Genomic DNA, 24,111 nt, shown 5'->3' on the forward strand with positions numbered 1-24,111 from the left:
CAATCCCTAAATTTCATCTTTAAAGGTTCATCTCTTAGGGCTACTCCAAGTACTAATCCTGCATCAGTCAAGATCCAGTTAGGGAAGAGAATCAAATATGGTAATTGGCACCGAAAAAATGTAATATAAAGAATTATTAACTAGGTAAGATTTAGTGAACAGAAAACAACTCCTAAAAATACAGGAAGAGCAAAAATGAGGAGCAGCTGGTACATCCAAAGCCAAGGGAGAGGATGCGAGGAGGAAAAAGAGTTAGAAGAACTAACCCCCCCCCCCAATCCTGGTGACATCAACTCAGGCTGAAACTCAAACTTCATTGGAGAAGGTATGGTTGCAGACCACTGGATGACAAAATTCACAGAGGTACCGTATACCAGAGCGGCTGAGCAGAAAACTACCAACGAGGATGCCAACTCTCTGCACTGATAAACAGAGAAGTCCCGCTGGATGTAGGGTTGCCAGATAAAATAGAGCATGTAGGGCAAAGTTTGAATGTCAGACAAATAACGAATAAAGGGTAGCATAAGTATATCTCAAATGTTGAGAAAAATTTTCATCTGAAATTCCAATTTAACTGTCTCGTATCTTTATTTGCTGAATATGATAATCTTACTTTGCAGTGATGTGAAACTCACTGGGAGGTATGCACCCTTGGGTCTCCCACACACCACTAGCAAGGGAGCTGTCCACTGGGATACTAGTGAATCTTGCTGAAGGCACAGTCCCAACAGGTGTCTCTCAAACCACTGATCATCAGAGGCAAGAAAAATAAAACACACTAGAACCAAGGGAAAAAAACAAAAACAAAAACAAAAATCTCTTCTACTTTTCCTTCCAGACTCCTTTTAATGCCATCTAATGAATGTTGTGCTAGGTATGAAAAAAAAAAATGCTGGGGGGGGGTGGAAAAATTCCAATTACACAAGACATGACAAGAAAGAGTGGGTTTGGAGCTGAAAGACAAGACAGCAGTAACTGTCATAAGTATTCAGTGTAGTTATCTATTAAAAATATGATTTGATACCCCATTTGAACAAAATTATACAAGCAACTATTTTTAAGCTGCTTAAATCACCAGTTCTATATTTGTATATTTAACTTTGAATCAAGTGAGCATTTGTTTTCTGTTCAAGGATTTTTACACATTATAATATTACACATTTATGTTTATCTAAAACTTTATTTCTAAGTGACACTTCTAAATGGTGACTACAATCATAGGTGGTAGTGAATGAATCAAAGGCCTGTGTAATGAATCATTTCTTCATAACTTCGTAAATCATTACTGTAGGTATACTTAAAAACTATTAAATTTAGAGGTTGATAGGCTGGAGAAATGAGCTAAACATAGTATTTCTCTGATTATATGAGTGGGTTTTTCCCCCCTATACTAGTGACATTTTGCAATGATAGAGTTTCAGTAAACTGCTATTAGATGCATTTTTCTGGGGTAGAAAAATAGCAACTGCTAATTTTGGTTGGATAGAAAGGCCTACAATTATATTCCCTTCCACCAGTAAAGCTATTGAAGATTTCCATGTTGTACAACGAGTTGTAGTAGCTTGTTTTTACTGCGTTTATGTGTCAAACCCATTGTGTCGTTCTGCTATGTAGAGAGATGTGATTAAGATATTTCCCCCTCACATCAGGTGGAAAGTGAGGCATTTGAGAATTTTATTTCAATTAACTTTGAAATGAACTGAAGAAATGAATGAATTTGGATTTTATTTTTCAGCATTTAGGCAGACTAAATGTCCTGAATACCCTCCTACATACATGCCAAAAAGACGTTATTTAAAAACTATAACTGAGGGGCGCCTGGGTGGCTCAGTCGGTTAAGCGGCGGACTTCAGCTCAGGTCATGATCTCGCGGTCTGTGAGTTCGAGCCCTGCGTCGGGCTCTGTGCTGACAGCTCAGAGCCTGGAGCCTGTTTCAGATTCTGTGTCTCCCTCTCTCTGACCCTCCCCCATTCATGCTCTGTCTCTCTCTGTCTCAAAAATAAATAAACGTTAAAAAAAATTAAAAAACAACAACAACAAAAAAAAACCCCTATAACTGATTATATAAGAATACCACAAAGAAGAAATTGAAACTAAAGACAACAGCTATTGGAAGGGCTGATGGGTTGGGATTGGGTGCTGCAGGCTCAATGACTAAACTTTTTGGTTTTAACAGCCACACGAAAGGTAAGTGTTGGGCCCTCAGATGGTGGGTAACTGAAATTCAGAACATTTAAAAGATTACATCATAATTTATTTGGACATTCAAAAGACTTCACTATCATTGAACAGACAGGATTGAAAACAATAAATCTTTTATAGCTGGAAAACAAAGAAACTCATCCGTCTTTGCAGGGATTAACGCAGAAATGAAAATAGTTTTCCTGAGAATTTAAAAATATGATTATGACTTCATATGAGACTAAATATTTTCCCTCTTGCATTATCCAGGACATCCAATCCAGTAGATTAGTATAAAAAACAATCTCAAGTGGGGCCAAAAGTGATGGAAACATGGCAAAAGTGTTCTAAAAGAACAACATTTAATTTAGATTAGAGAGAATTCCTACAGATAAAGTCTCTGTGAATGGGAATTCACAAACCCAAATGACACAATACTTGTGCAGTCTTCCAAGAACAAGACCATAGACACAACAAGCAATATTTCTATGTAATAAAATTATTAGATACAGACTTTTAAATGATGAATAAAGTATACAAAGTTATAAAACATTCTGAAAATGAATAAACAAGGCTGAAAATGAACAAAATACATTTTGCAAATAAAATATATACTAAAAAACAATAAAGCAAATTAACAAATTCTGTGTTAAATAGCAAAATAGATAAGTAGTGAATTAATGAGATAGAACATATAGCTGGGAAATTACAGAAAATAAAAACATAGAAACCCACAGAGAGAAAAAATATGAAAGAGCAATTAAGAGACATAGGGACAGAATAATAAGGTCATACATATATGGAGTAAAAGTTCAAAAAAAAAAAGAGATCATTAAAAAATCGAAGGGTGAGGGGTGCCTGCATGGCTCAGTTGGTTGAGCATCCAACTCTTGGTTTTGGCTTAGGGCATGATCTCACAGTTCGTGAGTTCGAGCCCCACATTGGGCTCCACGCTGACAGTGCGGAGCCTGCTTGGGGTTCTGTGTCTCTCTCACTTTCTGCCCATTCCCACCTCATGCTCTCACTCTCTTTCTCAAAAATAAATAAATAAATAAATAAAAACATTTTGAAAAAGTGGCTGAAATCCTGAGTCCACAAATTTAAGAATAAACATATTTTCAAGCCTACATGGGACATATACAAATATTTTTAAATGAAAATATACTAAATGTAACAAAAATTACTCTCTACAAATAACAGAGAAAGGATATAATCCAGAGAATGTTTCCTAATCATAATATAAATAAGTTATAATTCCATGTTCAAAACTAACTTTTAAAAGACCCATACTTTAAAGTTTGGAAGTTTTTAAATGAGTATATAAATAACTTATAGGTCAAAAATTAAGTCATAATGGATACAAATTTAGAACCAATTTGTAATCAAAGTTGCATACCAAAATTTTTTGACTAAGCTGAAGTAGTATTTAGAGGAGAAACTTTAGTTCCACAAGGTTACATTAAGGGGAAAAGCCTGAGAATTAATGCGGTTACAGCACAACATGAGAAATTAGAAGAGGAACTGAAGAACTATCTTAAGACAGTATAAGGAAGGAATCAACATAAAACTACAATGGAAAACAAAAATATAAACAGTTTGGACCAATAAAACCAACAGCTTATTTTTTTAAAGACTTAAAAAATGCATAGATTGAAAGTATGAAAATCAATGCTAGGATTTGAAATCTACAAATGTATCTTTTCTTATATTTTAACATGTCTGAAATCAGGATGCTTTACAATTGATAAAATGTCATAGTTTAATTGATGCAGTTTTTCTTTCCTTAAAGGAACATAAATGTATGCATCTTATAAATGACTAAATAAAATATTATTATAAGGAAGCACCATGAGCAATTTTGTCAAGCAATTTGACAATTGAGACAAAATTTATTTATTTATAAAAATGTAACTTAATTAACACAAAAGGTAGAAAAATTAGATATACATATTGTAAAACACGCTTTAGCCTGGGTTTTCTTAGAACCAAACATAAAACTTTGCATGCGGTACTTGCCATGGAGCAGAAGTACAGGACAGGTGGAATGAAACTGGAGAAGGGGAATGGCCAATGTTAGAATTTATCAAATTGTCCTCAACTCTAGGTAAATACTGTTGGATTTAAGAAGATATGTCTCAGAACTCTTTACCCAGGAAAAGCAAGGTGGACAGATATCCATTTGCTCTCATTCTTCCTTGGTCAATTATAGCCCAAGGGTAATCAATTTCTTGATATTTCCAGGTTGTGCATGAATGACTGAAGAGTGACTCTGAAGGGTGTGACTCTGAAGGCGGACTCATGGTAGAAAATAAAGGGTACACGGAGTGGCTCAGGTGATGGGTTGCCCAATTGTCCTTGCATAGCAACTCAGTATCTGCACAGAAACGGTTATGTAGCTGCAATAAGGTTGGGAGAATTTTGAGGTGGTGGAGAAACAATCAAAGCAACTAGTTATAAATCTACTAACCAAAACAAACCCACATAACTCATGCTAGAGCTTTCCAATTTCATGTAATTTATTCCAAAATACAGAAAAATTCAAATTATAAAGTTTGAAATGTCTTGATAGCAATATTGATAAGCAGAGAGTATAAATATACACAAATATAGACGCCAAATCCTGCTTACAATGTTAGCAATTTGAATCCATCAACTTATATTTACAAAGCAAAATACCACTATTACTGTTTGATTTATACTCATCATATTAACATATTTTTAAAATATGATCATTATAGGGGTGCTTGGGTGGCCCAGTTGATTAAGCGTCCAACTTCCGCTCAGGTCATGATCTCACAATTTATGAGTTCAAGCCCCATGTTTGGCTCTGCATTAACAACTCAGAGCCTGGAGCCTGCTTCAGATTCTGTGTCTCCCTCTCTCTCTGCCCCTCCCCTGCTTGTGCTCTCTCTTTGTCTCTCTTTCTCTTTCTGTAAATAAACAAAACATTAAAAAAATTAAGTATGATCATTATAATAGAGGCAGTTTTCAAATGATGATATTTCAGTATCTGAAATAAAAAGAAAAACTGAATCCATTGCTTACTTTAGGAAGGAAGATCTATACTAGTCAGTCACAGCCTTCCAAAATAGAGCAGAATGCCGATGTTTAGGATCAGAGGAATTTAGGAGTTGGTGGACTTTTAGAGGTGAGTGTGGTGGGTGTCATCACTTGGTAAAGCTTGATTACTCAGAGGTGAATTGGTTGATTGATTATCAGAAGTAAGTCTATTTGAATAAATCTTTACCTGATTGGCTGACTTTCAGAAGTCAAGGGTTGACACTAATTGGTTGGCCTGGAAAAATATTCTTATTTGTGCACTTTGTTGATAAATCCAATTCTGGTGTCTGCAGACCAATGTATGTGTGTGTGTGTGTGTGTGTGTGTGTGTGTGTATAATTTAAATTTAAATTTTAATTTGTGAGCATGTCAAAATATTTAATGATGTTCATGATAAAATGCCTTGCTGAGTCTAAACTGCTTGGAATTTCCTTAACTGACTAAGACATTATCTATCAAAACACCTTTAAAATATCATACATAGTGATATAACAATAGGTACATTCTCTGTTAAAAGGAGCAAAACAAAATGTCCATTAACATAACTAATTTTCAAAATTTTATCGTGGTGCTGGTCCACACTATATGGCAAGAAAATAGAATTTATGATGATCTGACAAAAAGAAAATGGCATTATTCTCAGACAGCTCATATATATGTATATATGTATATATGTATATGTATATGTATACACACTTAAAAAAATCCAAGATCTGCAAAAGATTATAAGAGTAACTTTACAGAATTCGCTGAGCATTTACATATAAGCAAAAACAATTTAATATATTTTTATAGTAGAAATAGATACCTAGAATTTATTTTAAAGTTCTATTTAGTGGTCTCTAGAGAACTTATGGTGACATTGCCATATCTCAATCTTTGGAAGTAAAAGAGAAGCCCCAGAACATGACTAAGACATCCTATCTAGAAACAGTCTTGAAATTTTTCATGAAAGATTACTCTAATCTTAACTCTTGAGGAGTCAAGTGTGATTATTATGACATTCTCTATATTCTCAATCTCTTCTCTAGTCCTTACCTTCAACTTCTCATTCTAAAAGAAACCTAGAATCTCTCTTCCTCCAGGGCTCTCCTCTGTACCCTTTTCTAATGGCAAGTTGAAAACATTTCAACCACTGCACTCTTCATTGCTTTGGAAATATTATTATTGTGGTTTCTAGAAGTTTACAATAGATATGGCTTTTACATTAGGGATCAGTGTTTGCTCTCTTGCCAAGTGACCAGGACAGACAGAACTATTTTAAACACAATTTACTGTGAGATAGTTCCCTAGACCACTTTAGTGATGAGAATCTGGGCTGTACATTGTTGATAGGGCTGACCAAGATTTTACTTTGTTTCTTCTTTTTCTCCTCCTCCTCTCCTCTTCTCTGTCCCCCTCCCCTTCCTCTGCCTCCTCCTGTCTTCCTCCCCACTTTCTCCCCCCTCTTCCCCCTCCCCCTCCTTCTGTTCCTCCCCCTCCTTCTTTCTCCTCCTCCCCTCCTCCTCCTCCTCCACCTCCCCTTCTTCTTCTTCTTCTTCTTCTTCTTCTTCTTCTTCTTCTCTCTTAACACTGTCAAGTCAACTCTCCTTTGTAGTCTCCTGGCTAAAATAAAGGGGGCTGGTCTACTTCTGGTTCACTCTTACTCTGATCTCATCTTAATGAGCAGAAGTATTACCAGATACTCTATATTTTAACTTTTACTTTGCAAGACCTCAAAACTAAGATACAGTTTGCAAGTTGTAGGGTCTTCATTGCCAAGGGCCATCAGATCTTCGTATTTTAAACCTTTTTTTTTAATGTTTATTTTTGAGAGAGAGAGAAAGAGAGAGCAAGACTGGGGGAGGGGCAGAGAGAGAGGAAGACAGAGAATCCAAAGCAGGCTCCAGGCTCTGAGCTGTCAGCACAGAGCCCAACGTGGGGTCAAAGCCGCAAACCACAAGATCATGACCTTAGCTGAAGTCAGATGCCCAACTGACTGAGCCACCCAGGCCCTCCAGGTCTTCATATTTTCTGGCTGCCTCTCCAGTTGTCATGTTTTACCCAGTAATTCTTTACTATTTTTCATCCATTTTATGCTTTTAATGCAGAACTTTTAATTGAAAGTTTTTTCCCCAATAATGTCAATATAGGAACCACAAATCCATAATTGAATAACCTTATAATTATAATTATGTAGAGATATTTTGCATTTTAATATTAGAAGAATGTTAGAAATAACAATCTGAGGGGCGCCTGGGTGGCGCAGTCGGTTAAGCGTCCGACTTCAGCCAGGTCACGATCTCGCGGTCCGTGAGTTCGAGCCCCGCGTCAGGCTCTGGGCTGATGGCTCGGAGCCTGGAGCCTGTTTCCGATTCTGTGTCTCCCTCTCTCTCTGCCCCTCCCCCGTTCATGCTCTGTCTCTCTCTGTCCCAAAAATAAATAAACGTTGAAAAAAAAAAAAAAAAAAAAAAAGAAATAACAATCTGAAATACTGGAATACTACCAACAGAAAGAAAAATTGAGGGTTTTCATATGTTTATCACTAAACTAGTTCCTTGACAAATTTGGCCCAGCCATCTCTTTCTCAGAGGATAAAATAAAGGTTTAAAATCATGACATTCCATGAACTTTAGCCATTTCACATATGCAGGAGATTACATTTTGAGACCAAGATTAGGTTACCTACTGGGGTTTAAAACCTGATTCTTCACCGACAATTTTCAGAAAGATTCAAACTTCTATTTCTATTCTATTTTCTATAGTTGCCACTACCACTGAGTGGCAGCTAGTACTTAAAGGAAATTTATGAGCTAAGACTACTTACGGAGGGAGATTCACGACAGCAAATCTCTAACCTAAAGCTAGAGTTATAATTTTCTGTTGTCATTGGGGTTTTTGAGGAGTGATGAAAAAGTGAGTTTCTCAAACTCACTCTCTTCTGTCCACACATGTGCTCTCTGCCCTCCATGTATGTAAATATATTTATATGTATGCATAAAATTGCACATATATATTGCACAGTCTAAAGGTTGTGAGTATATTTCATGTATAATGTGTGAGTATGCATATGTTACATACATAACTGACTCCATGTGAGTATATATGTAAACCAGTTATATATTGTTGTATAATGAATTACACCAAAATCCAGCATCTTAAAATTACAAGTTATTATTATATCTCCTAGGATTATGTATCAGCCAGGCAACTTTCCTGATCTTATCCAGGCTTGGCTGATTTTGTCTGTGTTTGCTTCTGTTTCTGCCGTCAGCTGGTAGTTCACTTGGAGGCTCACTGACCTGGTGATCAACTGACTGTTGTCAGGCATACCGGGCATGGTTCATGTGTCTCCAATTATCCAGAAGATTATATTGTATCTGTTCACATGATAGTATCACGGTTCCAAAAGAGAAAACCTACAAAGCCACTAGAGGCCTAGACTTGGAACTAGTGCAAGGCCACTCTCCAAAGATTCTCTTGGCAAAAGCAAGTATCAAGGGTATCCCAAATGGGAAAACAGATTCCCTTTTTGTTGAGAGGAGCAGCAAAGTCATATTGCAAAGCATATGAACACAGGAAAGATTGATGAACTGGTACCATTTTGTAGTCAATCAACCTCAGCAAGATTATTCACTTAATTTTCATAATTATGTGTATTTATATGTTTCAAAGACATTGATAAGTTGAATTCTATGTAACTCTTTGCATATAGCCCCATAATATCTACCTAGTCCATGAATATTGATGATGTTAACGTAAGTGTGAGAAGTGTCATGAACAAAATGTAATTTGCCAGACCAGGCTACAGAATTTGTGAATCCACACCTTTTCTGCATTTCTATCATGGTGATGACCACTCTCTTATAATTTACTGATCGATCCATTTATCTACTTATTCATTAAACAAGGGGTTCCTTGGTGCTTACTATATTCCAGGGACAGCATCGTATGAAAGCAACAGTCAAAGAAAAATAAGAGTAAAGGTAAGCAAAATTGAATAAAATAGGGTAATCACTGGAATACGAAAAGTGCAGATTTCAACGGAACACATAGAAGCTACTGACTAAATACCTTCAGGGCAGTATAAAACATATCTTTAAAGATGTGACACTTTTACTCTCAAGTAAGACTTCAAAGAAAAAGAGCAATAACAATCAATAAAAAAATGGACTTATATACTTTAGCAATATGTCTGCTTTTAAAAACAAATTTCCTTATAATCTCATCATTTTATCATATGCTCAATAGTTACAAACTGCATATTTTCATGTATATACATATAGATATGTGTATAGATGAAATAAATGAAAAACAATCTTACTACCACAGTATCAACACATATTTCACATTAGTAAAAGTAGCTAATGGACAATTATACCTATGGACAAAATAATATGCTAGGTGCTTTATGCGAATCATCTTACTTAATTCTTTATCCTATGGAGTATAACTTTAATATCCATTTTAACAGATGAAGACAGTTGAGATTAGCCAAGTTTAGTAACTTGTCAAAAATCACCAGCCTGTAAGTGACAGAGCTAGAATTCAAACTCAGGCTTTGAGACTGTAGAAATCTCTGATCCTACACCATCCAGCTTTCCAACTCTTCATCGCTAAACTGATCATTGTGTAATTTGCAGGACCTGCTGCTTTCTGTATTTGCCCAAACGCACAGAGAAGCAGTTCTTTTTACAAAGAAAGAAGGCTTCATCCTCACTACTGATCTTTACCCAAACCTCTGGCTTTTCTTCCTTTCTTGGCAATCAAGTTCACATTTTTCAGGGAAATAAATTATATGCATATATAAGATTAAGCACCTAAAGAATAGGATTAGAATTGTAAATTATGCTTCATCAAAATCATGGAAAAATCCAAACAGTGAAATTTGGAATGCTTTCATATTTTATATTTTGACATCCCATTTTTTTCATAACTCAAATTTTTAACTCAGTGTATTTATTTGTTTTTTAGTCTGTCTCCCCCACTGAATTCTACATTCCTGAATCTAGGACCCTGTCTGCCTTCTTTCCTATTGCCACTGACCCACAAGAGGCACTTGATAGCAATTTCTTGCTCTGGAATCTGACTCCTGGCACTCTTGGCAGTGGCTCAGAGATCCAGAATCAAAGTCTGAAAAGTGAATACAGAATTAAAGAATAGCTGCTGCCAGGAGACCAAAGAGCAGGGCTAAGGAAGAGTGAGCTGCTCCAACAGTTCCCATAGGCCTTTCACTGTCTTTCATGCTGACACAGTCCAAACATACCTGCCAGGCCTGGTCAGATATTCTGTTCTTAAAGAGGCCCCTCTTGATATGGATATGACACTTCCTTTGTCTATGTCCTCAGGAAACAGAGGAGATCTGAAAGGCAGTGTGCTGTGTGAGGCTGGAAGGAATCAGAGTGGTTGATAAGATGACCTTAGGAATGCCAATTAAGCTCAGTGATTAGGCACAGTGCTCTTGTGCAAACTTGCATACTCACATGCTCTCCCTCCCTCTCCCTCCCCCCCCCAGCCCCCGTTTCTCTCTCTCTCTTTTGGTATCCTGAATTTACCCAGGAACTCCATTTCCAAAAATTTTCCAGGTTGAAATATATATAGGGTATGTGATATATATGATATATAATAATTTTACCATATGAAGTGTTGTGCACACTTTTTTTTTTTTACTACTCATTTCTTTTTGGACAAAATATATTTGAAGGGTGTTCACATACTTGAGTAGCTTTTGAATATTTTTCTTCCCCAACTAGATTCCAATACCTGTTACGAATTTACTAAGACATAGAACAGAGAAGTAAATGAGGCACTGCAAAAGCAAATACCTCTAAGGAAGTTTCAAAGACATGTAACATTTTTAATGTAAATTATATACGGCATTTATATATAATATATAAAGGTAAACATCCCCAGCATGTGGCACAACTCATGCAAACCTGTGTTTCTTCATAAAGAAATACCTATTCACAAAAAAATGATCACATATTTATAAATTTTTATTTTGCCACCCTTTGGAGTAGCAAAGGGGAAGAGAACAAACCATTTATCAAGAACCTATTATACACCGCATATTTCTCTTGCCACCTCAGAAGTGCTATGTTAGTAAATATTAACAATAATCCTATTATATTAAATCCCGAAATTGCCCCTAAGAGAGAGTGTGAAACATGCTCCTGGTTACAAAGGTAATAAGAAGCAAAGTCAAGATTTAAATCCAGGCTTTTTTTTTCCTGACTCCCACATCTGAGTGCTTTTCATTTCACCCTCATTTTCCTCAAGTTCAAATCTCTGGGACTTCTAGTGGTTTCTTGCTGGAATGTGGAGACCAAACAGAGCTGGTCCACAGCTTACCCTTCTGAGCTTCCTGCTCCAGCTGTAGCATTATAGGACGCGTCATAGCCATGCATTTGTGTATCATAGTCCAAATTTCCAAATACTTTGTCTCCAGAGAGCAAAAAGTCATTTGTTGGACCTACAGTTGAATCCTGCTATGGTATGGTCCTTCCTCTAGAAGATCCACACGGAAGAGAGAACTTTGCAAGCCTCGTAACTGGATTTACAGTCGTCTGGGCAGGGAATTTGGACTCCAGGACACATCTAGAAATCGGGGCATGGAACCCGACCCGAGAAGACTTCCTGCCCCTTGACTAGGGGTGCACGTGGAAAGCACAGGGCCAGGACTGGAAACTTCTTATTACAGAATAATGGTGGTTATCTCAAGTCAGAAAATAGGAATAACTTTAAATTCTCTTTTTTAAATGGTAAAAACAGAACTGAAAGCTGGGCAATTCTGGCCGGGCTCACCGATGAATTTCTTTATGAGACGCCATTTCAGCAGCCATGACGCCACGGCTGGAACGTGCACCTCTGCCTCCTTTCCTTTACACTTTTTCAACCACTGCAGTCTTGCTTTTGTAGCAGCCCACCTACCGGAATAGTTCTGGCATCAATGACCTTCTGATTGCCAAAAACAGTGGACATTTCACAGAATTTACCTCACTGGTAATAACAGTGTTTCTGGAAGGCTATCACTCAATCAGCTCTTCCTGCTTTTTTGCAAGGGTGGGAACATGATGTAGGATGGCCATAGGACATATTTTATGCTCCTGAGGTAGTCATGTGATCTAAGTGGAGCCAAACAGAATCCTTTTACAGGATTTATATGGATGCTAGGGGAGAGAAAGTTATGTTGTCTGTCCCCAGCTCTGGATTAAAAGATGAGCCTGTAACTGCTCTGGGAAAAAAAAAAAAAAAAAAGGATTGAGAGGGGAAGTGAGAGAGAGAGAGGGAGAGAGACGAAGTGAAAGGCAGGGGGAGGGAGAGGGAGAGAGAGAGAGGAGAGAGGGAGAGAAACTCCTGATGTTTGAATACCCTAGATCCAGTCATAACTGATCCAGTCAGGCATCACCCTGGATTTCCCATAAAATGTATTCATGCAGATATTCGTTGCTTTAAATGGTTTGAATTAGGTTTGTTCCATTCATAACTAGAAGCATTCGAATTGCTCTGTTGTGCACAGCACTCTTGAACATTACCTCTGTTTTTTAATTCTTCCTGCCCTAAATTTCTAAGATACATTTCTCTAGCTTTCCCTCCTGCATTTTTTAATACTACATTTATTGATTTCTTTCTCTATCTGTCCCTTGAATGTGGATATATCTCAGCCCTTTGTCATTTCATTCAATAAACTCTCTTTGGATAAAAACACTAACATCCATTGTCTACTCCCTTTATGTATACTATTGTTCCAGCCAGGTCCCTAAATAGAGAAAACAGATAAAATTCACTGAATCTTCCTATGCTTTGGTTCAGGAACTGCTTTCACCACCCACTTCCTCAACTGCCCATCTTCATCAGACATTGTTGTACATGATTTAACAACGTGAACCTAGCTTCACACCCTGACTCTTGTTTTTTAGTTTCTTTCCTTTGTTCTTTCACCACTACAATTCCTGTTCATACTGGAGGAGATAACCTGATTTTGAAAACATTCTCTAGCACATTTCTTAGTATCATCAGGTGATACATCAAACTTTACTTCTTGGTGAACAAGATCTAGCATCTAGATCAGTGGTCCTCAAATTTTAGCAGCCATAAGAATCACTTGGAAAAACTGGTGACATACAGAATGCTGTCAGCATTTTTGACTCAATAAGTATAGGGTAGGACCTGAGTATGTGAATTTCTGACAAGTTCACAGGGAATATTGATGCTACTCGTGTGGACCATAGGAATAATTCTGATATAGTCCATATTCTTTTTGTTATTTTTTGTATTGCAAACCCTTGTATTACGTACTTCTCTTTAGTGTGGGAGGGGCCTATGACTTTTTTTTGTAACCAATAGAATATGGCAAAAGTGATGGGATATTAACTTGCTGACTATATTATAATATCTAAGACTCTACTCTATGAGACAGGAGACAGAGAAGTTCTGCTGGCCTGGAAGAAACAAGCAGCCATGTTGTGATTGTGAACCACCTACAGAGAAGCCACAGAGATACAAGGTTTGCCTCTAAGACAGCCAGTAAGAAGCTGGGACCCTCAGTCATACAATCACAAGGATATGAATTCTGTCAAAAATCTAAATAAGCTTGAATGTAGAATTTTTCCCAGTTGAGTAGCCTGATGAAAATACAGTCTAGCCGGCACCTTTCTTGAAGACTTGTGAGATCCTGAGCAAGGGACCTAAATAAGCAATGGCTGGATCCTGACCCATGGAAACTGTGAGATAATAAATATGTGTTGTGGAGTGCCTGGGTGGGTCAGTCAGTTAAGCGTCCAACTCTTGATTTTGATTCAGGTTATGATCTCACGGCTAGTGGGATTCAGCCCTGTGCCAAGATCTGGGCTCTGTGCCGATGACACAGAGCCTGTGTGAAATTCTCTCTCTCTCCCTGCCCCTCCTGAGCTTTCGTTCTCTTTTACTCAAAATAAATACATAAACTTAAAAAAAACAAGGCAAAAAAACCCAAATGTGTGTTGTTTGAAGCTGCTAAGTTTGTGGTAATTTGATTTTTTTTTTTCAACGTTTATTTATTTTTTGGGACAGAGAGAGACAGAGCATGAACAGGGGAGGGGCAGAGAGAGAGGGAGACACAGAATCGGAAACAGGCTCCAGGCTCTGAGCCATCAGCCCAGAGCCTGACGCGGGGCTCGAACTCACGGAGCGCAAGATCGTGACCTGGCTGAAGTCGGACGCTTAACCGACTGCGCCACCCAGGCGCCCCTAGTTTGTGGTAATTTGTATTGAATATGATATCTTCTAAAGTATTATCCCCAGCATCAACCTCTGCAAAGCTCACACTGCCTACAAGATAAAATGTAAACACCTTAGTAGGGCATAGAAGGCTTTTTATGAAAGGTGCCTTGCTTTCTTCTGTAATTTCAGTACTCAAATCGTTGTCCCTCCTGTTTAGTACCAAGCTATTTCAACTCTTCTCGTCAAATTTGGCACACACTCTACTGTTTATCACGACCTCTGAACAATTTCTAACTGAGAATTCATCATTTTGCACCCATTCTTATCTTTTTCCAAATTCACTTCTGATGCTGTCATTTTCTGTGAACCTTCCATGACACTACCCATCAACCCAACTCCTGAGCCTATTTATAATCTTCCCCTCGAAGCACCACGTGTTTACCTCTTATTTTGCAGTTACCACATTTGTCTTGCAAAGTCAGAGTGCTTTTCTGTCTCCACAAGTAGATCTCAGCAACTTGAGAGCAAGAGTTTCCCTTTAGTTTGTTTGTATCACTGCCTATCAGGTGGTACCCATTCAATGGTTTAACCAAGAACAATAATTTGTGAGAGAATTACATGTATTTAAAAAATTTTTTTATTTATTAAGATACCATTCATTCAAAAAAAAAACCCACTAGGAATCTTTAGAGAGGGTAAAAATATAAGATAGACTAAGAAGTATCTGAAATCACGATATATGTGGCAATCCCTTAACAGGAATGAGAAATAAAGAACAATAGGAGGTCTCTGATTAATTATGATAGGTAGGTCAAACCCTGAATTACACTTGTATTTTCTAAGCACTCCATTGTGCTACTTCATAATATGCTGTTTCACACTAAAATAATGCCACAAATTTAAGTTTTATATAGCTCTGCATGGATATTATCCTTGAATAAATCAACTATTGTTATCACTTTTGATTGGAGATATTTAATTCAATTACTAAGTAAATAGATAATCATATAGTTTATAATAACCCAATTTTGAATGTATTACATTGAGAGCACTTTAATAGTGTTTTAAAAAAAGTGGTGTATTACATTTTCTATTTCATTAAAAATAAATCTCATTCCCTTATAATTTTTCCTTACTTTTCTGGGAAATTAGTTTTAAAAGGTTTTATAGCCTCTAGATATATATTTCAATGCCTCACATGAGAAAAGTTTTTCATTTACAGTTTTACTACTCTGCTTCTTCATATGTATATTCTCCTTAAAAGTATTATTCATTGTAATAATCACATTGAATTCTTTCTTCTTTCTCCTCGTATGATAGACGAGTGAAAGTTTAATCTCATGTGACCACCTTAATAAATACAATATGTAAGGTACATACATTTACACAGGAATTATAATAAATAGATATAATTCCATAAAGTTAGGTAATATGACAAAGAAGTATTATTTAAGTGAAATCTACTACATTTAGTGAGTCAAACCTATGTGCCCTCGGGATAAGAAAACCGCAATAATTATTTCAATAAAGATATTTACAGACTTCCCAAACCTTCTTTCTTATAAAAATATTTAAATTGCTAACATAAAAAGGAAAGAGATCACACGGCTTGTGTTCATCGTTAATCTACTAACACTACGTGTTATGGACTGAATTGTGTCCTCTCAAAATTCATGTACTGAAACCCCTAACACACCCAACACCTCCGAAAGTGACTATATTTGGAGATAGGGCCTTGGAATCAACAGTGAGGTTAAAATGAGGTTGTTAGAGCGGACCTTAATCTAATCTGACTGGTGTCCTTATAAGAAGAGATTAGGACCTACAGAGAAATACCAGGGATGCACATAACAGAGGATAGGCCATGGCAGGACCCAGCAAGAAGGCCACAGTCTACAAGCCTGGGAGAGAGGCCTCAGGATGAACCAAACCTGGCAGCACACTGATCTTAAACTTGCAGCCTCCAGAACTATGAAAAAAATAAAATAAATTTCTGTTGTGTAAGCCACTGTTTTTATGGTACTTTATTATGGCAGCCTGGCATACTAACGCACTGCCCAGTGCTCCCTCAGTACCGCCAAGGGTATGATGAAAACCGTGGTACTTTCTTTTTTCTTTTAAGCACACTCTACACCCAACATGAGGCTCAAACTCATAACCCTGAGATCAAAAGTCACATGTTCTACCGAGACATCCAGGCACCCCACCACAGTGTTAAGATTGAAAAAAAATTAACACATTTATCACCTTTTGAAAAATGAAAGATAAAAATAACTGCTGATGCTATAAATATTTCTCAGTAGCAGTTTTGAAAAGATGCATAAACTTAGATCTATCCTTATTAGTGTTAGTGCTCTTTCCTCTCCCTCTCCACCCCCTTCTTTTTTTTTTTTTACCTTGACACAAACTTGCTCTGTCCTGTGTCTCAGAAACACTAATCTGAGTGTACTACACTAAAATTGGGCGGGGGGGGGGGGGTGGTAGCTGTATTTAATGTATCCCTAAAGTATCTACTTTAGCAATAAAACATAAGGAGACAAGGAGAGACTTTCGTCTTAAAACCTATGCCAGAATATTGAAACACAAATAGACTACATAAGATGCAAGGGTTTTAAAAATTGCTTTGTACGTATCATTGCAAAGACAACTTATTTGGTCTTTACAATTAAAATGATAAGCACCAGGTTAAGAAACTTTGAAGTACCTTCTGTTTTGTAAACAAGCATGAAATTTAACAGATGAAAATTTTCTTTATCTTGGCAACCTGTATTATGGCTGGCATTATTTAATTAATGCAAAATGAAAAATACATGATTCCAGGTATTACTGAATGAGTTTTCCTAGGCTGATGATTGAACTCATAAAATATGTAATTATTATTCAGCTAAATAAAATGAACATATTGTCATCTATTAATATACCATAAGCCAAAGCCTTTTATTAAACTCTTTATGGCTTTATGAATGAAAAATATCATGAATTTTTCTCATTATATTCTTGATATAAAGAAACAGCATTTTATGATCGTTATTACATAAGAAGACACCTATTCTATACAAAATTTAATTCTACTAGTTAAAGATCATTTTTAAAGTACTTAGGCTACTATGGTAGCAAATATTATATCTTGAAGTCATTGGACAATATACCAGCTGACAAGCTAACAGAAAATTGAAAGACAATTTTCAATACTATGCTCCAACTAAATGCCAATTTAGAAACTAAATATAACTCCTGGATTCTGTTTGCACTTTAAAAATTACATTCTAAAGTTTAGGAGTAGAACGAAATTTTCTGTAAGTTCCATATTCTCAAATCTTGGGGCTAAGGTAAATTTTGTTCCAAAAGAATGGGCAGTGTTACTTAAAATGCAAAAACCATTCCCAAATCTATACACAGACATTACATCTTTTAAGTAAGAAAAAAAAAATGTTAGAACTCTGAACTTCCCAGTTATCAAAGTAATGAGGAACAGACCGGGTGACAAAATATAGTTACAGTGCTAGGAAGAACTGACCCACATTTGTATATACGATCTTAGGTGATTCATTCAACAAACATTTATGAACATTTAACTATGTGTCAGGTATGTGCTATGTGCTAGAGTAATGCCAAGATCTAGTCCCTGAAACTGAAGAGTTCATAAACAATTGCGAGGTAGCAGAGGAAACAATGATAACCCAGTGTGGTAAGAGACAGGTAAGGGGTAAGAGACAGGCAAGAGGTACTGTATGGAAGTTCCCATGAAAACAATCATCACAAACAACATACATAGATAAGAGTGGACAAGTGTTGGTTTCTTGCAGGAGATGATATATATACAAGCTTTAGAAAATGAGTAAAAAGTTGGCTAGACAGAGAATCATGTGCAAAGACACAGAAGCTCACATACTGTGGCCTATAAGCCGGTGATTGGAATGGCAAAAGGAGGGTGTCTGGGTGGCTCAGTCATTTAAGTGACTGACTCTTGATTTTGGCTCAGGTCATGATCCCAGGGTCATGAGATTAAGCCCCACGTCATGCTCCACACTGAGCATGGAGCATGCTTAAGATTGTTTCTCTTTCCCTCTGCCCCCCTGCTCATATTCTTTCTGTGTCTCTCTCTCTCTCAAAAAAAAAAAAAAAAAAAAAAAAAGAAAAAAAAGAAAGAAAAGAGAAGAGAAGAAAAAAGGAGAAAAAAAAAAGGCAAATAGTCAGTGGGAGAAATTATAAAGGGGCTTATTTGTAAATCTGCAGATACCCAGCAAAAGTTAGTGGGCTTAATGGTTGGTAATTATGACTAGGTTTGTGATCATGAACCCTATAATCAGGAAATCCTGCATTTTAATACTAATTGAGAAAGTTACTTCTTTTTGTCTCAGTATGCTTTTCTATAAAATGGTAATAGTAATATCTACCTCATAGCTTTGAGATGAAAAATTGAATTAACTAAAATAGATGTAATAAATGGAATGTTTGTGTTTCCATAAAATTCATATTTTGAAGCCCTAACCCCAAGTGTGACTGAGTTTAGAGAGGGGGCTTTAAGGAACTAATTAAGGTTAAACCAGATGGTAAGTGTGGGGCCCTGATCTGATAGGATTAATTTCCTTCCAAGAAGAGACACCAGAGAGCTCTTTCTTCCTCTCTTTCTCTACACGCATGCACCAAGGAAAGGTCCTGTGAGGACAAAGAGAGAGGATAGCAGTCTGCAAGCCAGAAAGAGAGCCCTCACCAGAAACTAAGTGGGCTGAAACCTTGACATTGGACCTCTAGACCTGAGAAATGTGAGAAAATTAATTTTTGTGTTTAAGCCACCCAGCCTATGGTATTTTGTTATGGCAGTTCAATCAGACTAATAACAAAAGTAAAAGGCAAATCTCTGGGGCTGACACATAGCAAGAACTCAGTAAATTGAATCAATACCTAAGAAAGCATAATTAAATTTGCTCTAAGAAAGACAGACCTAAAAGAAGGATGGAGAATGATTCATAAAGGAACAGAACAGGAGGTGACGAGAATACCTTAGGGGTGCATGTAACCCAGGTGAGATTAAAGGCATGGGTAGAAGAGTGGGGAAGGGTGTTGAGTTGGGGAGAGATTTGGAAGCTGTTAAGAAGTAGAGCCTTGGGGCGCCTGGGTGGCTCAGTCGGTTAAGCGTCCGACTTCAGCTCAGGTCACAATCTCGCGGTCCGTGAGTTCAAGCCCCGCGTCAGGCTCTGGGCTGACGGCTCAGAGCCTGGAGCCTGCTTCTGATTCTGTGTCTCCCTCTCTCTCTGCCCCTTCCCCGTTCATGCTCTGTCTCTCTCTGTCTCAAAATAAAATTAAAAAAAAAAAAAAACGTTAAAAAAATTAAAAAAAAAAAAAAGAAGTAGAGTCTTGGGGTACCTGGGTGGCTCAGTCAGTTGAGCGTCTGACTTCAGCTCGGGTTATGATTTACTGTTCGGGTCCTACATCGGGTTCTTGCTGACAACTGAGAGCGTGGAGCCTGATTTGGTTTCTGTGTCTCCCCCTTCTCTGCCCCTCCCCTGCTCACCCTCTGTCTCTCTCTGTCTTTCTCTGTCTCTCAAAAATGAATAAACATAATTTTTTTAATGTTTATTTATTTATTTTTTTTTTTTGAGAGAGAGAGAGAGAGAGACATAGTGTGAACCAGGGGAGGGGCAGAGAGAGAGGGAGACACAGAATCTGAAGCAGGCTCCAGGCCCAGAGCTGTCAGCCCAGAACCCAACACGGGACTAGAACTCATGAACGGTAAGATCATGACCTGAGCCAAAGCCGGGCACTTAACCAACTGAGCCACCCAGGTGCCCCTCAATTTTTTTTTAAAGAGAGCCTTTAAAATCTAATGGCAATGAGGAAATGAGAAGGTAAGATGAGAGATAACTTGCAGGTATGTACAGGTGTTATTCACATAGGGGACAGTGGAGGAAGTGAGTAATTAGAGGAGGAAACATTAAACTCAGTTTTTGAACTTTTTTTTTTTTAAGAGACTCTTTGAGCTTCAGAGCAACATCTAGACTGGGATAAAAATTTGGAATTACAACCAAATTCTTCCAGACTTCTTGAATTAACATTTCCTTTAATACCCAAGAAAATGGCTAGAGGCCCCATCTCATGTGATTATAAAAGTCAAAACCCTTCCCACAATTTGCTAAGGCTTCCAAGAGGATTAACTTTCATGCTTGTGTTCCATCCAAATTTTAGCTCCAAAAATTTTCTGCATGTGTGTGTGTGTGCATGCGCATTAAGGACATTTAATATGAAATCTACCTTCTTAACAAATTTTAAGTGCACAGTATGACATAGTTAACCATGGGCACAATGTTGTGAATCAGATCTCTAAAACTTGTACAACTTGCAAAGTACCAGGTCAACTAATAGCAACTTCAATGTAATCAAATCTTTTATTATATATATATATATATATATATATATATAAAGATTTTATATATATATAAAGATTTATATATAAAGACTTATCTATATATATTTATAAAGATTATATATATAAAAGATTTTATATATATAAAAGATTATATATATATATATATATATAAACAGCTTAGGGTTCAAAAACACATATCTCAAGAAAATGAAAGAGAGAAAAGCGGGTAGAAGCTATCTAGCTGTATTGACTCATATGACCTGGGCTGGAAAATCATACTGTGTTGTTTTCCATTGCATTTTAATTCTATAAACAAGTTACCAAGACCAGTCCATATTCAAGGGAAGTCCATATTAGACTCACCTCCTGGAGGAGTGTGCTAGGCTAAATATTACACCCCCACAAAAATGTCCATTTCCTAATCCCAGAAACCCGTATGTATGTTACCTTACATGGTAAAGGAAACTTTGCAGATGGGATTAAGTTAAGGATCCTGAGAAGGGAAGAAAGATGATTCTGGATCATCCAGCAGGCCCAATGTAATCACAGAGGTCCTTTTAAGAGGGAGCAGGAGAATCAGAATCAGAGAAGGAAATATGGTGACAAAAGCAGAGGTCAGAGTAAGGTAGGGCCACAAGCCAAGGCAAGGCAACCCTCTAGAAGCTGGAAAAGACAAGGAAACAGATTCTCACTTAGAGCTTTCAGAAAACTGGAGTCCTATGTTGATTTTTGAACCCTTTTGGATTCTTAGTGTCTAGAACTATAACAGTAAATTTGTGTTGTTTTAAACCATTAACTTTGTGATAATTTGTTATATAGCAACAATATAAAACTAACATAAAATGTACCAAACAATTTGTGCACAAGTTTTAAATGATTACTTTCACAGGGTGCCTGGGTGGCTCAGTGGGTTGAGTGTCTGACTTTGGCTCAGGTCATGATTTTGCGGTTCACGAGTTCAAGCCCCGCGTGGGGCTCTGTGCTGACAGCTCAAAGCCTGGAGCCTGTTTCGGATTCTTTGTCTCCCTCTCTCTCTGCCCCTCCCCCACTCGCACTCTGTCTGTTTCTCAAAAATAAAGAAACATTAAAAACAAATTTTTAAATGATCACTTTCATCATTTTCTTTGACTTGTTGAGAGGCTCAAATGAGTTCATTAAAAACCCAATATTATGTAGCTTTCACGTCCCAGCATTGGGTTAGATGCTAAGGATATAAAGATGAATTAAACATGATTCTTTTCCCCAATATGCTCACAGATAGCATTCATGAAAGGACTTTGTAGAACTCTAAAGGGCAATATAGATGTAATATACTGTGAGTCACTTGTGAAGCTTGATATGCAAACCAACCATTCCTTAATTTACTAAATCATAAATCAGAATCAATATTTCAACAGATGGGAACTATGCATACTTCCTAAGTAAATTACAAACAAATAGAGACGATAATTTTAAAAATTAAATGTCAGTAGGATTTGCAATAGACATTTACCACATCTCAAGTAAGAAACCTGTTAGTACAAGTATGCAATGGCCACTCTCAGTGCCAAAGCTGCGTTAATGAGCCTCCAATATGCTAAAAGATGTCTCCTGGGGATGAAAGGCTAGGTTGTTTCATTCTCTCACCGGACTTTTAACTGAGGCAGCTAACAAGATAGCCAACTGTGATTTAGACACATATCTGGTACAAATAGATGGACATTGCTAATTTCCTTTGTACAGGTCACTGAACTTATTCCATTAGGTGAAAACTTATGGTCCCTACATATAGGATCATGAACATACACCTGAGACCAAAAAAAAAAAAAAAAAAAAAGAAAAAAGAAAGAAAGAAAAAAAGGAAAGAGCTTTTCGAACTACCTCACTTGCCAAGAAAAGAAAAGCAACAAGAAACAGCAGTCACTGAACTGAAGTATCAATTCTGTTATGATATTTAAGTCTTGGAACACCTTGGTACACTTGAAAATTATAAACAAAACTCTAAAGTCTAGAATATATAAATGAGCTCATGAAAATAAAGTTGGTATGAACTAAAGGCTTCTTCAAGAAGCATAGCCACTTTAGTCCTTGAAGAAAGTTAACTGTTCAAAGGAGAACTAACTTAATGATTAGATGTTAAAAAAAAATACAAGTTATCAAGAAAGCTTAAAGGAATGATATTCAGTGGTCTGCCTTGAGGATCTGGGGGAGCCCTCTTTCCACAGGCACAGCTGCTGGCAGCTGGCCAGCATCTCAGGCAGGCAGCTGGCAGGGGACGAGTGGGCTCTGCCAGCTGGCGCTAAAAAATTAAAATTAAAATTAAGGGAAAAAATAAAACAACCTAAGGCGCGCATGCATAACAATCAAGCCTTGATTCCTGGTGTTCTCCCTTCTTCTTCAGTCCAGAGGGAAGCCCCGCAGTGAGGGAGCTCCTCCCTCCCCGTCCCACCATCTCTGGTTTTCATCCCCTTTTGAAGTTTTCTGTGTTCATGGATCCAAGCCACACTTCTGCAGTCATAGTGTGTGCCAAGGAATGTGCTTAGGGCTGAGGATGAAGATATAAATATTAATTACATTCTCGACTGCCATAAATATGCAAATTAGTGAGGGTTATGGGCTGATTATAAAATGCCTTAAATCACTGCAGAAAATGGGGTGACCATAGTGCTTACGGCAACTAGAAGAGAGCCCAGAGGAGACGATAGAAGGCGATAATGACGTCAGAAGAGAAGAAAAATTAAGGTTCTCTCACCTGGACAACAGGGAATAACCTCTTCCGGAGGTAAGGACATGAGGAAAGTCATAAAGATATAAAACAGAAGTTGAATTTTAAAATGTTAATATACTATTAAGGTATTGTGTGAGCTGTTATATCAAGGAGACCAGAAATGCCATCTCTCTCTGGTTTACAGTATGTTTCAGAAGGACATCGCCAGTATGGCAGCACTGCCTTTCTCAATCCGCAGCTGTAACTTCAAGATCTGAGGAAGCTGTTTCTTCTCTTGATACTGTGTCTTTTTCTCAGGGATAAGGAAGAAAGGTCAAAATCCCCTTTTAAGAGACAACACAGAAGTGGTTCACATCACCTCCACTCACAGTCAGCTTCAAATGAGGCTTCTGGGAAATGTAATTTCCTGGGTAGCCTTGTGCCTACCCGAAACTCAGGAGTTCCATCACAGATAGAAAGAGGGAATCCACATTGGTAGAAAAACGAGTCCCAGTCCGGAATAAACAGTAAACCTATATAAGCATAGCTCTAATTGTTAGCACATAATTAGTTTTGTGACATCTCTTTAAATTATTTCTTCCAAGATTTACATTGTCTGATCCTTACTAAGGACTAA

The sequence above is a fragment of the Lynx rufus genome, unplaced genomic scaffold (genome assembly GCF_022079265.1).
Source record: "Lynx rufus isolate CCGP_SWC_20201006 ecotype Redwood Valley unplaced genomic scaffold, mLynRuf1.p SCAF_1, whole genome shotgun sequence".
Classification (NCBI taxonomy): domain Eukaryota; kingdom Metazoa; phylum Chordata; class Mammalia; order Carnivora; family Felidae; genus Lynx; species Lynx rufus.